This window comes from Arvicola amphibius, chromosome 12 (genome assembly GCF_903992535.2).
Source record: "Arvicola amphibius chromosome 12, mArvAmp1.2, whole genome shotgun sequence".
Classification (NCBI taxonomy): Eukaryota; Metazoa; Chordata; class Mammalia; order Rodentia; family Cricetidae; genus Arvicola; species Arvicola amphibius.
In genome coordinates this window covers 130,946,778-130,955,053 of record NC_052058.2, presented here as the reverse complement: position 1 = coordinate 130,955,053, position 8,276 = coordinate 130,946,778, and the positions used below count along the sequence as shown (strand labels likewise).

The 8,276-nt window shown below is 36.9% G+C and overlaps 1 long non-coding RNA gene across 1 annotated transcript; it reads left to right on the top strand.

Moving 5' to 3' along the window:
• Window positions 1–420: 420 nt before the first annotated feature.
• Window positions 421–7,186, top strand: LOC119802789. Its single transcript, XR_005283504.1, has 4 exons — window positions 421–556; window positions 4,657–4,778; window positions 5,273–5,416; window positions 6,870–7,186. It is a non-coding gene; the product is annotated as an uncharacterized LOC119802789 (long non-coding RNA).
• Window positions 7,187–8,276: the final 1,090 nt, after the last annotated feature.

Below are 8,276 nucleotides of genomic sequence, written 5' to 3'. Positions count from 1 at the left end.
GTGGTGCCACAAGATTAAATAGGAGAGGTGTGAGAAGCAAGGATCAACTTGATGCACAGAGCATACCAGGTGACTCAAAAGTGCTATACTGGGAATATACTGGTACCTCACTTTGCTAATTTTATGGGCTTTGACTCATTTACTTGTTAAAAGCAGTGTGCAGTGTCTAGACCAATGTATTCGGTTTTCGGTTATAAACATTTGCAGCTGAGAGCTGGCACAAAGCCAGAGCCTGACTAGGAAGGACCAGCTATGCTGACAATATTATTAGCTCTCCTTGCCTCTGACTGAAGGATTGTGTGCAGTCATATTTCCCCCGGAACAATGAGGAGAGTGAACTCAATTCCACCAATAGGAACAAAGCCTGTGGTAACCTTGGAGATCTGCATCAGAGCTGCTGACTCATTTCTCCCTCCCATCGCAATGTTTGCTCCGGCAGAAAAAATGAAAGTGAAAATGGATGACAGGAAATAAGGTCGTTTACCTAGGACCAGAATCCAATTATCAAAGGGGAAATCATTGCGAGTTAACCAGGAGGTGATCACATATCCCACAGGTCTGTATCCTGCCTATCAACCTGAAATTTTCCCTTTCTCCTTGTTGATGTCCGATTGTGATTCTGTGCTGCCGATTGCAGCTTACTGGTATCACATTCAGAAATGCCATGTCAGAATCCCTAAACATACTTTTGGGGAATCAGACACTTGAAATGTTCAGATTCCCAGCTGTGTGAGGCTATTTGCCGACATAGCAATTACTTGTGTGGGGCCTCCAATGGCATATAAGATCTGTTGCCCCATTTGTTGTCAGGTATAGACTTGCTAAGAAAATCTTTATTACAGAAAATGTAGAATCCAACACTAACCCAGGAATCACGATTTTACAGCTGAAGCAGTGACTTCTGAGATTCGAGTACATATCCTGCACTGCAAACAGGAAGAGGTGACTCTTAGGAGTAGCATGCAGGATCTCACAAATCCCTTGTTTTCCTATGGCTTTTTTTTCTCCTGCAGGTCTCTGGGACACATTTTCTTATCTGGTGCTGTTTACAGAGGGCTTTGACTAAAGTCCAGCTGTTAGCAGGACTTTAGTCAAAGCCCCACTGGTAAAAATCGCTCAGATCAGTCCTTTTTATGTTATCTGGGAACCAATGAGGAGAGAGATCTCAAACCAAGCATCAGAAAGCACAAGGCTACATTTTACCTTGGTGATCTCATCCAGAGCTGGTGTGTCATCTTTGTCTCCCTCCTTCCTGTGTGCTGGGAAAAGAAGCAGAGCAATTGACAGTGGAACACAGGAGAAAATGTAATTTACCTGCACTTTACCTTAAGTTAACAGCTGACAAAACTGCCAAATTATGACAGATTGTCTTAATGAGCGTGTAGCAGCTTTTGTCTCAATTTTACCTATATAAATGAAAGCCTCCATTCTATTTTTGATTGTGAATCTGTGCTGACAAGTACATACTGCTTCTGATTCTTTGTGATTGCTTTTTGTCTGTTTTAAGTGTGCTTTTATGCAGTCAAGTTATACTTGATTATGTTACATATAAAAAGATATGTATTATTGACAAGAACTGTGTCCTTTCTGAGCACTGGTGAGGTTCATCAGGGTTCTGATTTCATTGTAACAAAGTTGATGCTTATTAGCTTCACTAGGCTAAACTTTTTCCACTTCTCAGACAAAATCAGCTTTCTACTAAGGGTTAAATAGTAACTAAAATTGCTCTTTTGTATACATGTCAATTTAAAACTTACAATCCTATTTCTTTGTTACCTAGTTAAGGTTTCATTAACTGAACTGGGCTGGAGATATTTTCCTTGGTTGAAAAACATTTTATTTCCTGAAATTATCCATACATCTTTGGACACGGATGCACGTTCCTCAATCTACAGATTCACTAATTTCAAAGTCTTCTCCCCTTATTGCAATTTGCAAAAACTATTCATTTCTTCGAGATATCTGATATTTATTAGAACTAGACTCCCCAGTAAAGGGGCCAGAATGCTGCAATCTGGCATCTTGTTGGAGATCACATGCCCACTGTCTATCTAAACTGCCTAAGAAATGTCATACCTCATATAAGCTTCTTCACCCTAAGGTTTAACATAAAGCATTTCATCATCACAACTTAGATTTAAAAAGAGTTTTGTGTCTTTGTTTTGGAGTCACTGATTTTAAAATAATCAAATGGCTACAAAACTTAGAAAAAATGTTGTAACACAAAAATAACTTGGTATGGGAAATACATGATTTGAAGTATAACAAAAACAAATACAGGTAAAAAATTTTGACAAATGAGAAAGCAATCGTATACGTAATGCTCATGGTGAGCATGTTGGTAAATATTCACTAGAGAGTTAAACATTAGTTATACATGTCATAAAAAACATCATTTTACACCAATATTACTCAATTCCTCATTTGCTCAAAGAGCTAAAAATTTGCAGTGTTTCTTCTAATTACAACTGATTAATACTTACTACTTACCAATATTGTTGGACTCATAAAATATTGCATGCAATCGGGAGATTCAATTTAATATCCCAAAGAAGAGGAAATCTTTTTTGTGGACAGTGTATTCTTAGAAAATCTGTTGGCAGAAGCTGCTAATTTGTATCCCAACTTCCCTGACTTGAAATAACAATTCACACACTATATTATTTGAGAAAATGTTTGTTCTGTAGCTAAATAGAATTGAGGGCTATCTCTTTTTTTAATATTTTTTATTATGTATACAACATTCTCTCTGCATGTATGCCTGAAGGCCAGAACAGGGCACCAGACCTCATTACAGATGGTTGTGAGCCACCATGTGTTTGCTGGCAATTGAACTCAGGACCTTTGGAAGAGCAGGCAATGCTCTTAACTGCTGAGCCATCACTCCAGCCCCAAGGGCTATCTCTTATATTCAAAACTAACTGATATCCACTAATCGGTGCAACACCAAGTGGTCATGGTCTACTAGCAAATTTTGGCAGGCTCCAGCAAAGGCATCTGTCTCTGGCAGCAACTTCATGGCTTCTCCCTGATTCCACCTAGCATATATATATATATTCAGGCTGTCTTTACTCTGTTAATACATTGGTTGAAATCAGCTTCCTTATTAATAAATGGCAATAGAAATTATTAACATCATAAATCAGGATGGGTTATTATAAGGAAGAATTTGCATTTGCCCTATCAAAGGCAAAAGGTACTTACCACAGAAATGGTTAGAAGTGAGAAAAGACATTTTGATCCTTCACAGAAACTGACAGATGAGGAAGCATTTATAGTACTGTGGTATTTTGATCAGCCTGAGGCTAGTGAGCTATAGGAAGATGATGCTAAGTACCACAATGTAGTGCTTCAAGTTCTTTTCTTCTCGTGATGAATTCTGAGAGGTAAAAACTGGTGGAGATATTAAACAGGATCTTAGGCTTAAGGAATTTATTAATACCACCTTCATAGAAGTAGGAAACTCTGTAATTTCCTCTTATCAGAAAACAACTTCTCTTCCTACAGAATGGTTGTTTTCGATTCACCTATGTTGCAGAGTTCTCCTGGAGTACAACCAACCATCAGAATTTTTTGTGCGTCTCCAAGTCAGCTAAGTTCAGAGAAAATACAAGCAGAGGAGTATAAAGGCAAGCATTTAAAGCATTATTAGTAACAGAGCAAAAGGATTCACAGAAAAAAAATAATAGATTAGGTGCCCATTCAAACAACTTAAAGAATTAAATGCAACCTGAGCTCAGTATGGCCCAAATGCCCTTTTATGCAAATTTTGATAGAGTATAGAAGTTTAGAATCCTTACATCATAGGAAATCAAAACAAATGTGCAAAGCTTGCCTGTCAAATGAGACTATCTGTTGTGGAAAACCAAACATACAGAACAAAGTCATGCCACAGATGAGAGAAATCAGGTTCAAAAAATCACTTTTCTTTTGATATGCTGACCATTGAAGGCATTCATAGAGAAACAGATCAGCTATTAAATTTTGAAATAACAGCATAATCTCTCCTCACAAAGAAGTCTTGAAATTAGAGACGAATATAAAATTTAATATTAGAAAGTTAATAAGATCTAATCAGAGCTTTACAGCCTGCATGGCTTTCTATTTCTTCCATACCAAAGCTAGCTAAATTATTGTTTTATATATAAAAGATTATATTTACATCATGTACTTAATTTCCCAAGATTGTCAAAGATTTCATTAGGTGTTTCATCAGTTGATTTCAAAGAACACATTATAAGTTATTGGAATGTCTTGCCTCAGGTTATGGCAAAATATGTAACAATATGTCAGAAATCTGTTGCTCAGTTAATACAAGTTATTAGATAGAGACCAATTTATATAATTTTATATCATCAATTAATGGATGATGTCTTTCTTGTCAATATAAACAAAGTAAGTTTATTTGAAATATATTGTGAGCTTCAGAAAAGTCCTGAACTTGAGGGGATTCTTTTTGTACCAGAGAAAGAACAAATAGAGCTGTCTTTTAATATTTGCAATGTATGATTTATATTAAAGAAATTTAACCTCAGGAATTAGAAATTAAAAAAGAAATATGAAAAATTTTGAAGGAGTATTATTAATTCTTGAGGAACATACCTACAACCAATTTAGATTAGAGACCCAACTAAATCCTCTGCTTATTTGTGACAGCTGTGAGAATGGATTGATTTGTGAGAGAATTGGCAGCTGGAGAATGATCTGTCCCACTGGCTTTGGCTGATACTTTGAATCCTGTTCCTCATGCAGGATTGCATTTCCCTGCCTAAGTATAGGTGAGTTGCATGGTGTTATAGCAACTCATGATGCCGAGCTCTGCTGGTGCAGATGAGAAAGTTGCATCATATGTGAGAATACTGTGGAGGAGCAGAGCGAGAGCTGAGACTAAGTGAAAGAGAGGGAGTAGATGTGGAGTGAAGGCTGCAGGCATGTCAAAATAAAAAAGAAATTAATTAAATTTAAACTAAAAGTCATTGAAAAAAAGCAGGGTGGAGACACTAGCCTACAACAGGATTCTATAAAAAGGTAGCAAAAATAGGAAAACAAGAAAAATAGTTATTCAAAATTATACATCAGCATTAAATTGCTCCTTTATGGGCCAATATTTATAATTATTATCTTGTGATAAATGCTGAAGAAAACGTTTAAAGTATATTAATTTTTTATAAACCTTTGTGTTTTGTCTGTGTGTCAGTTACAGTGGACATGTGGTGCAGGAGAATTGTCTGTATTCTGTCAATCATGTTTTAACTAAATGTTGATTGGCCAGGCAGGAAGTATAAGTGGGACAAGCTGAGAGGAAGTTAAGGTCGTGCAATGAAAACTGGAGAATATTGGGATGCAGGAAGCCCATTCCTCTCCAGTCCTTCCCAGACCACCAAAGACACAGGATGTGACCTGTGAACTGAAAAAGGTACTGGGCCATGTGGCTGACATATATAAGAATAATGGGTTAATATAAGTTATAAGAGTTTGCAAGAAGCATGAGCTAATGGTCCAATCAAGTTATAATCTTATGGAGAGACCTCTGTGTGATTTCTTTTGGGCTTACCAGCTGTGGGAACTTGGCAGGACAGAAACCCCTGCAAGCTGAACTTCCTGTTTCAGAATGGCGCCAATGTGTGGGCAAGTGCATCCACATAAAGTCTGAGACAGCTTGGCAAGTAATTCTAAAACAATATAATGGCATCATGCATGGTTTCTTGGTAGTAGCAATTTTTTGAGTCTGCTCTGCATGACTTATTCTCTCATCTAAGACAGGCTTCCTGACTCAGCTTTAGATGAAAAACCTTGCAGATCTTTAAAAGGTCCTGCCAAGAAACATTTAAATAGTGTGGATAAAAGCTGACTGCATAATTTTCGTTTTTTCAACTATAGCAGGAAAAAAGCTGCACCATTTTAAAATTCCAGCTTTCAGGGCTGTCCTGCCATGAAAACTCTGACTCTTTGAGGCAAGAGGTCCTACCAAAAAGAGAGCATTTGTGTGTTGTTTGTGGACATGTTGTTGTAGCTTGCTTGCTGGCAAGGACCTAGAACTTCCATAGAGCTGTGGCAATAAACATGGCTGAAGATGTTACCTCCACCAAGAGACTGGAATTTCACAAAGCTAACAAATGAGCTGGATCCAGCAGTCAGAGCCAGACCTTTAGTCCTACAAATATTGCTTTGTAAATTAAAGACTTGTGTAGTCAGAAAAAGGGAAATATACATTAAAGAAAGAATCAAAGCTGAAGAAAACCTCTAAATGGTTTACAGTGTTTTAAAAATATATGCAGGCTTGAAAAAATAGGTTAAAGTCCTGAGGGGAAAAAAAAGAAAGAGAGTAGTTGGTTGTAGTGGTACACAACTTTTACCCCAACACTTGGGAGACAGAGGTAGACTGAGTTTTGTGACTTTAAGTTATGGTAGCACACACTTTAATTCCAATGCCTAGGAGGTAGAGACAGACAGATCTCTGTGAGTTTAAGGAGTGGTAGCACACACCTTTAATCTCAGCACTAGGAAGGCAGAGACAGGCATATTTCTGTGAGTTCAAGGACAGTCTAGTCTCTGGTCTATGAAGTGAGTTCCAGAATAAAGATAAACAAACCCTATTGCCAAAAGACAAAAATTAAAAATTAATGAAATAGAGTTTAAAATAAAGTTGCACAAAGATGGAAAACACTCAGAAAATCTTGATACTGTATGTTATTATGGTATCTTTGGATAGTTTGAATGCTGAGAAAGGAGCAAAAGTTGATAAAAATATTTGCTTATAAATGCTGCTGAATTATTGTAAGGTAGGTATTTTGAAAATACCTTGACTTAAAAATTTAAGTCAAAAGTTATGCTACTTTGGATAAGATACTTTGCTTTTGTTTCCACAGGAAATGAGAGGCTGTGGATTCATTCTGAGTTAAGAAAAATTATATTTGTTTAAGGAAGACAACCTGAGAAATCTCCGATAAGAAGATTTCTTACCTGGATCTCTAAGATCTATATCCAGAACAGATACAAGATGATGCCTGATATGATCAATTCTCAGGGCTTGATCATAACTCTAAATTTTCTTTAGGTCCCCAAAATATTATCAGTGCTCCAACCAGCCAGAAGTAGGCTGGAATACTACACTCACATTTCCCAAAAATGGACTATGGATATTCTTGTTTTCTCAAAATAAAGAGGATTAAGTAGTGGTATGCAAAAATTGTATGTATTCTGTCAATCATTTTTTAAATAAACCCTGATTGGCCAGACAGGAAGTATAGGTGGGACATTCAGACAGGAAGTTAAGGTGGTACAATTAGAACAGGACAATGCTGGGAAGGATGAAGCCCATTCCTCCCCAGTACTGACCAACTCACCTAAGAAGCAGGATGTGACCTACCTCACTGAAAAAGGTATTGAGCCATCTGGCTAACATAGATAATGATAATGGGTGAATATACATTATAAGAGCTAATATAAAGCCTGACCTTATGAATCAATCAGTTTATAACTTATGGAGACCGTTGTGTGATTTCGTTTGAAACTTACCACCTGTGGAAATTGTGTAGGACAGAAAACCCAACAAGGCTGCCCTCATGTTACAGGCATGATTCTTCTTATTGCCATTCAGCCATACCCTAAAACCAGTACCTGCTCAGAAAGTTTACTTGGATCCTCAAAAGTACCATGGCAGCATAATGAGCAATTGTGAGTCTCTTTCTAATGTTATAATTTCATTGTAACTTAGTTAACATTGCATCTGCATAACTAGGCAAAATGTTGTCTTTCCTAGACAAAAATTGCCTTCCACTGAGGGTGAAACACTGTAACTGAAATTGATCCTTTCCATTATGGTCCATACGCAACTCCTACTCTAATTTCTTTGTAATATAGTAAATTTTTAATTAGCTTAACTTCTCTGGAGATAATCTTATCACTTGAAAAGCATTTTTCTGCCAGAAATTATACAAACTACTTTGAAAATGTCTACATCTTCCTCATTCTGCATGGAATTCAATAATTTCAGATTTCTTCTCATGATTTGCAATTTCCAAAGTGCTGTCTTTCTTCCAGATATCTGTTCTCTTTTACATTGGGCTTTCTGGTCAGGAGTTTAACATCCTTGTGGCAGGCATCTGATTTGTGAGCATATGCTCACTTTCTACCATAAATGCATATAAGATGTGTTACATCCTATAAGCTTATTCAGACAGAGGTTTACATTAAAGGGTATACAATCAGTGTCAGCTTTGAGAAGAGATCTTGCTGCTTTGGTTTGTGTTTCTTATTTTTAAAGTATTAGACAG